Raw genomic sequence first — 8,262 nt, 5'->3', positions numbered from 1 at the left:
TTGCTGAGACAAACACCAACAAACACAGTCCTCTGTGGAAGAGTAGGAAGTGGAGCCTGGGGATCAAAGAAGGTGGTTGGTACTTGGTTTTAAGACTCACTTCTGCCATTCAACAGTTTTGCAGCCTGTACCACAGTCTGTTCAGAAGTGTAGAAGATTAGTGTAAAGGTGGCGTCATTTTATTGAAAGGTTGGAGGGATGCTCAGATGCAGGTGACACTTGGTTCCGTGGCTGGTCACAAATTGGGTAATAGTTCGTATGTGTTAGGATATGTTGTGCTTCAGTAACACATAGTTCCAAAATCTCAGTTCCTTGACACAATAGAGGTTGATTTCACATTCCTGATTTGTTCAGTATAAGTTGTCAGCGTTTTCTGTTCCTCGTAGTCAACCAGAGGCAAAGCTGAAGTTTCAGTTGGCTTATACAGCAGGCAACAGGGGATGTGAGTCACAGTGCCACTGCTCAGAACAAAGACAAGTCACTTCTATTCATGTGCTATTGGCCAGAGCAAGTAGTGTGTCCACTGTTAACTTCTTTTTTTTTCTTCTAGAATTTTCTTTTCTTTCTTTCTTTCTTTCTTTCTTTCTTTCTTTCTTTCTTTCTTTCTTTCTTTCCTTCCTTCCTTCCTTCCTTCCCTCCCTCCCTCCCTCCCTCCCTCCCTCCCTCCCTCCCTCCCTCCCTCTCTCTCTCTCTCTCTCTCTTTCTTTCTTTCTTTCTTTCTTTCTTTCTTTCTTTCTTTCTTTCTTAAAGATTTCTGCCTCCTCCCCACCACCACCTCCCATTTCCCTCCCCCAATCAAGTCCCCCTCCCTCGTCAGCCCTAAGAGCAATCAGGGTTCCCTGCCCTGTGGGAAGTCCAAAGACCATCCACCTCCATCCCGTTCTAGTAAGAGGAGTATCCAAACTGCCTAGGCTCCCACAAAGCCAGTACGTGCAGTAGGATCAAAAACCCATTGCCATTGTTTTTGAGTTCTCAGGAGTCCTCATCGTCCGCTATGTTCAGCGAGTCTGGTTTTATCCCATGCTTTTTCTGACTCAGGCCAGCTGGCCTTGGTGAGTTCCCGATAGAACTAACTTCAAAGAGTGACTGAGAAATATAGTCTTCCCTGGGACTGGAGAAGAGAGCTAGAGAGGTTGAAGGCAGCTCTAGTGAGTAACCATATTGTTCCTGATGTGTTGTAACAAAGTACCTGACAACTTAGAACAGAAACAGCACACATTCACTTTCTGACTTGTGTGCAAAGCTTAAAACGTCCAAATCAGTTTCCAAGTTTAAGGAGAAACAAGGACACCATCCCACTTTAGGCTCTAAGAGACTGTATTTCCTTTCTTTCTCCAGGTTCTAAAACTGGACTGTTCTTCCATTTTTTGACTTGGGGTCTTCTTCCTCATCAAAGCTAGCAGTGTGACATCTTGATTTCATCATCATACTAATTCTTTATGAAATGTCTAGAAAACAATTTCATTTCTTCTCTTCACAAGGACATTTTCCACTGCCTATAGAACTCATCAGGACAGCATGGAATCCTCGTAGCATCTCAAACCCTCCATCTTAATGACATTGACAAAAACCATTGAACATTGCAAGGTGATGTCAAAAAGTTCCAAGGATTAGGATGGAGGTTACCATGTGGGGACATAATTTACCTTACCTGATAGTCATAGTCAGAAGCCCTATCCATCACTTGCTTGCTTAGTAACCATAGGCTTGTGCAATTCTGAGGTTGAGCCTTTTTACTTATACAAAAAAATGAAGTTTAAAATTTAGATAAGCTATTGTTTCAGTTAGTTTTCTTCATGTATTATTCTTTCTTCCATTCATTGCTTTTGGTTATGGAATGTCATTATTTTTTGCTTATGGTTCCAGAGACATGGAAAGCAGGCAGCTAAAGCAGTAAATTCAGAGACACCTTTAACCATAAACACGCATCATTATGAGAACCATGAGACAGAAAGATCAAACTGAATGTGGGCTAAGTGAACTCTCAAAGGCTGTCTGTCCCAAGGGGCAGACTCCATTTAGCAAGGCTATGTCACCTCTCCTGACAGTGCCAAATACCTGAGTCTATGGGAGACACTTTCATCCAAACTGCTACAATTATATTCTCCACAATGTAGTTTAACATTGTAAGGGTTTGTGTTGATGATAACCTGAATGGGGTTGTGTACACACACTCATATCCTGGATTGTCTGGATGAGTAACCAACATAGCTCCTAGATTCAGAGTCAAGGTTTGCATCGCTTAGGACCACACGAGCACCTACCTTATCTATTACTTAGATGGAATGACAACGCTTCTTCAAGTTTGGGTGTACCAGAGAAAGCCTCTCTTCCACGACGCTCTACCCACAGATTCGGACAGAGTCTGGGGCAGAACTCAGGAATGAGAATCAGCACCAGCATTATAACTGATTTTACGAGGCCTGTTTTGGAGGAATACTGGGCTAGCAGACTTGTCTGGTCACTTTTAGATTGTGACGCAGTGTCAAAATGAGAGCTGAGCTTCTTCGGTGAATATACTCCCAGATTCAGAACCTGCATGAAGTTCTAACATGTAATAAAAATAAATCCCAGAGGTTCAGCATATAATCAATAGCAGTAGAAGGAAGAAGGAGGCAAACACTTTAGAGGCATTTTTTTCTTTGCTTATCTGGTTAACAAACTAAGGCAGGGATCTAGTTAGAGCCCGTAAAATGTGTATTCTTAAAGTTTCCTCAATATTGATCTAAATATCCTAAATGCTTCTAGGCAGGAAAGAAGGAGACAAGAAGAAATCTGTTCAATCAGTGAAAGACAGCTTCTCATCAGACTTCTCTTTAGTCACACAGAGAAAGCAGTGGGAAAACACCCTAGAAGCTTCGAGGGTAATGAGTCAAAGCGAAATTCAAGTGGGACGGCCAACTACAGGCTTTACAAATAGGCCACTGACTATGGTGGAGGAAAGACTCAAGTATGCAATCAAGAAAACAAAGCAACGTATTGAGATTCCTCGGTGAAGGCAATGGGAGACACTAATGTTATTGCATTTAGGGGAAGTGTTAGTAGAGCACACGGTTGAATATCAGTGGAGATTGACTCATCTATTGACCAATGTTTAGATGACAACACATTAGCCCATAAGGGATAAACTGGGAAGTAAGGAGGTGGTGGTTTCTGAAAGCCATAAAAAGAAACAAGACCCTGCTAATAGTTTATCTTGATGGGAGATGAGTGGTGACATTAGTGATAATTAACTATAGATATTAGTAGAAAATTAAAGCTTAAAAATATGGTTTAGATGTTTGATGACAAATGCCAAAAATTAGAACTAACTTCAAAGCTAGCATAGCAAAGAGCAAAAGCCATTATTTTAAAAAGAGAAAGAAAAGACAAAAATTAAATTAATTAAGCAAGAACAAGAAAAAGATGAACAAAAAGGAAAAGGAAACAATCTTGTGATACAAAGGATGCTAATTCAGAATACTAATGCATTATATGTGAATGGATAAGTTTATCTATTAAAATGTAAGCTTGCCAAGTTAACTGCTAAAAAATGATAACCAAATACAATGTTATTGTAAGTAAACTCACCACAAACCAAACAACACAGGACCAACTATTAAAAGATCAAGAACATAGATAAAAGAGAATAATTGGCTATTGATGAGTCAACAATGAGAAAGAACTGTAGTAGATCGAATGAAAGATGTACATTAATGATATATTTCACCAACAAGATCCATTAGTCATGAAACTTTGTGTCTCTAAAAATACACCTTTAAAATATATGTGCAATGCATAACACATTTGAATTCTAAAATATATGTTGAGTAAAACTTATGGAAATAGAAGCAGCAAGTGACAAAATCTCTAATCAGAAGTGAAAGCTTTAACAGATTGCTCTGAAAAATAAATTAAGTGAACAAAAATTAAGTGAGACTATCAGAACTTAAGTGACAATTAAAAAGACTAGATGTATGTTTTGCAATAGAAGCAGAATTGTACTCCCATTAGATGACTGATACCCCTTGCTAACAGAAGAATCTTTCTTTTCAGGTTCTATTGACACTCTTTAAAAATTGGATGATTTACGAACCCGCCAGAGTTTCTTAAAACATCACAGAGATCACTAGTCCAATTCACTGACAGGAAATAATTAAGTGGCTAGAGAGGAAGCTCAGTGGTTAAGAGCTTGTACTGCTCTTACAGATGGTGCAAGTTCAGTTCCTAGTACCCATGTCAGATGGCTCAAAACCACCTACACCTCTAACTAAAATCCGACACCCTCTTAGGATTCCATAAGCAATGCACTCATGCATGAACCCACACCTCTCAAATATACACTTATGTAAAAAAAAGTTTTGTGTAAGTGCTGGGATTGAAGATAGCTTAGAGGCTAAGAGCATGTATTGCTCTCGCAGAGGATCCATAGCAGGTGTTTCCCAAGCACTGGTCACTACAGCTCCTGGAGATGTCACATCCTCTTCTGGACTCTGTGGACATCCACTGGCACTCACATGTGCACATATACACACATGTGGACAAAATTAGAAACAAAAGGTAAATCTTTTGAAAAGTAGGTTGAAAATTAAGCAAGAAAGGGTTAGTTAAAAAAAATTTTCCCCTCAAAAATGAAATAAGTGCATTTTCTTCTTTACTTGATGAAAAATTAAGTAACAGATAGATTGATGGAGAAACAGCAGTGAAGCCTCTGGTCCTCCCGCAACCCGGCGTTCTGCACGCTTCAAAAGCGCACGTCCGCCGCAGTGGTCTCCTCTTCCTCAGTACCGAGCCTCTTGATCCTACCGCATTGCCAAAATGTCGCTTTCTAACAAGCTGACTTTGGACAAACTGGACGTGAAGGGAAAGCGGGTCGTGATGAGGGTGGACTTCAATGTTCCTATGAAGAACAACCAGATAACAAATAACCAAAGGATCAAGGCTGCTGTCCCAAGCATCAAATTCTGCTTGGACAATGGAGCCAAGTCAGTTGTCCTTATGAGCCATTTGGGCCGACCTGATGGTGTTCCCATGCCTGACAAGTACTCCTTAGAGCCAGTTGCAGCAGAACTCAAGTCTCTGCTGGGCAAGGATGTTCTCTTCTTAAAGGATTGTGTGGGCCCAGAAGTCGAGAATGCCTGTGCCAACCCAGCAGCTGGCACTGTCATCCTGCTGGAGAACCTCCGCTTTCATGTGGAGGAAGAAGGGAAGGGAAAGGATGCTTCTGGGAATAAGATTAAAGCTGAACCAGCCAAAATTGATGCTTTCCGAGCCTCACTGTCCAAACTTGGGGATGTCTATGTCAATGATGCTTTTGGTACTGCACACCGAGCCCACAGCTCCATGGTGGGTGTGAATCTGCCACAGAAGGCTGGTGGATTTTTGATGAAGAAGGAGCTGAACTACTTTGCCAAAGCTTTGGAGAGTCCTGAATGACCCTTCCTGGCAATATTGGGAGGAGCTAAAGTTGCAGACAAGATCCAGCTGATCAATAATATGTTGGACCAAGTCAATGAGATGATCATTGGTGGTGAAATGGCTTTTACCTTCCTTAAGGTGCTCAACAACATGGAGATCGGAACTTCTCTGTATGATGAAGAAGGAGCCAAGATTGTCAAAGATCTCATGGCTAAAGCTGAGAAAAATGGTGTGAAGATTACCTTGCCCGTTGACTTTGTCACTGCTGACAAATTTGATGAGAATGCCAAGACTGGCCAAGCTACTGTGGCCTCTGGTATACCTGCTGGCTGGATGGGCCTGGACCGTGGTCCTGAGAGCAGCAAGAAATATGCTGAGGCTGTGGCTCGAGCCAAGCAGATTGTTTGGAATGGACCTGTTGGGGTCTTTGAATGGGAAGCTTTTGCCAGGGGAACCAAGTCCCTCATGGTTGAGGTGGTAAAAGGCACTTCTAGGGGTTGCATCACTATCGTAGGCGGTGGAGACACTGCCACATGCTGTGCCAAATGGAATACCAGAGGATAAAGTCAGCCATGTGAGCACTGGGGGTGGTGCCAGTCTAGAGCTCCTGGAAGGTAAAGTCCTTCCTGGGGTGGATGCTCTCAGCAATGTTTAGTATTTTCCTGCCTTTTGGTTCCTGTTCACAACCCCTAAGTCAACTTAGTGTGTTTTCCGCATCTCCATTTGGTGTTAGTGCAAGATTCAGCTAGTGACCGAGATGCAGCACCAGGAACCCTTAAACAGTTGCACAGCATCTCAGCTCCTTCCTTCATCGGGATTTGTCTACATTCTTCAAGATCCCATTTAAATTCCATAGTGACTAAAGCCATTGTGCATTCTAGAGTGCATCTATTTATATTCTGCCTGTAGAAGAAAGTCAGCTATACAAGCTTGGTCCTCTTTGAGTAGCCTCTGGTTGGCTTTGTCACTGTTCATGACTCAGCATGGAAATAAGATGAAATTCCAGCTGTAGATCTGGAGAAGTTGATGATCTATTAATAAAGATGTCCACTGGGGGGAAAAAAAAGAAACAGCAGTGAAACTTGAAAGAATATGATATGATAATCTCATAATTCTGGGGAGAAGAAAATTAATAAAAATAGATTGAGTTAAATTAACACAATTTTGGCATGTTCATTTGGTGTTACCTATTAAGACATGATATGTGGTTACCTTTTTTTTCCCTCAGAAATCTCATTTTAATGCTCTAGGAAAGAAAAACAGCTTGTTTGTGTGTGTGAGGACACAGTGAGAAAGATACTCTCAGTATTGCTGGTAACAGGCAGCAAGCAACCCCACACAACCTGTGTGCAGTGCAGTCTTCAGAAGACATGGTAGCTTAACACATATTTCATTTTGTTAGCAAGTCTATGTAGGATGATTCTGACTTGATTTGTATTAAAGTAGAGTATAAATCTATGCATATATTTATAGAGGGGAGGTTTGAAAGAAAAATGAAACCAGTTGATGAGAGATACCTAATGTTTAATTGTGGTCACCTTGGTAAAGGAAACAGAGGGAGTCAAGTTTTGCCTAACAACCATAACACCACATTTTCTTTTAAAATGTATCTAGTTAGTCTATTCACATGTTGTGTGTATGTAAATAATCTTCAGGAAACATCAGAGGCATAAGAGCTTTTCTGCAAACTCCTTCATTGATTCTGAACACCAGGCAGCGATCTGTGTTTCTCTATGGATGAAGACAGCCACCAGCTCTTCTGCATGTGGGAGGAAGGCTTTCCTGAACATGTGACTGCCATATGATCTCATGTTCAAAAGCATCCTTGGGGTGGGTGGTAGAGGCTCCTCCCTGAGCCCAGGAAAGAATTCTTTGGTTGATTCTTATCAAAGGTTCATCCCCAGTTTAAAATGACAGAAGTTGCTGCAAGTTGATTGGAACAAAGATGCTCTGCCTACCAATGTCACTGTCCTTGGACAGCTCAACATTTGACTGTGTTTTCCAATGCTTCCCGCTGCCTAGGTTTGCAGAACACATGCAGAAGATTTTCATAATGCTTTATTGGAGGTGCTGATTCCGGTTCCATTACTTCTGTTTGACAAATACACATCTCTCATGACCCAATGACATAGCTGGTGGGAGAGTAGAGAGAGGGGTAACAGCATCAAGATAAAATGAAGCAGTACCGGCTAGCATCTGTGCAGAACATATTTCACTGCCAAGACGGAGTGGGCAAAGTCAGGGCAGTAACAAACAATAGACACACTAGGTCTCTACAAGCCCTAGAAGAGCTCATAATGCTTGTCGAATAAAATTCACGGTGAGTCACGTGACATCAACTGATAAGAGATCCAAGGCAGATTAAAAACTGCCTCCTCCCTTCATTAACAAAGTGACTGCCACCCAGGGCCCATTGTTGACCCAGTCAACTTTGAAAAATGCCTTCTTACTGAAAAGAAATTTCCTATAATGAGATCCTAATTTTTATTCCTTTTAGTAATCTTGTTTATTTTTTTTTATTATTTTTTTTTTTTTGGCAACTGCCATTGAAGAAGAGAAAATTCCATTGAACCAACAGCTTTGGAAAGGAAATTGCTCTGATATATTCTAAGTACTCATAGTCTAGTTCGTCTTCCTTCATAGGCTCCATCAGCAAGAAACGAACACATTTTAGAAAAGAGTTCATCTAAGTGAATGTCACTGGATACCCACAACCCTGGGCTTGGGGTGAGAAACTAGCCTTCGAATTCTGTTACAGGGGAAGTTTTCTGAGAAGCACACTGTGAAGTGGAGATTGGTCCAGTAACAATGAGTGAGGAAAGATGTCGGGGAGAAGAGCAGGTGGCATGGTGGGTAGGGTTAGGT

The 8,262-nt window shown here is 41.3% G+C and overlaps 1 pseudogene; it reads left to right on the top strand.

Moving 5' to 3' along the window:
- Positions 1–4,693: 4,693 nt before the first annotated feature.
- LOC130875928 (phosphoglycerate kinase 1-like) lies at positions 4,694–6,192 on the top strand (annotated as a pseudogene).
- Positions 6,193–8,262: the final 2,070 nt, after the last annotated feature.

The sequence above is a fragment of the Chionomys nivalis genome, chromosome 6 (assembly GCF_950005125.1).
Source record: "Chionomys nivalis chromosome 6, mChiNiv1.1, whole genome shotgun sequence".
Lineage (NCBI taxonomy): Eukaryota > Metazoa > Chordata > Mammalia > Rodentia > Cricetidae > Chionomys > Chionomys nivalis.
Note: the sequence above shows the minus strand (reverse complement) of the source record. Positions and strands in the feature narration are given on the sequence as shown.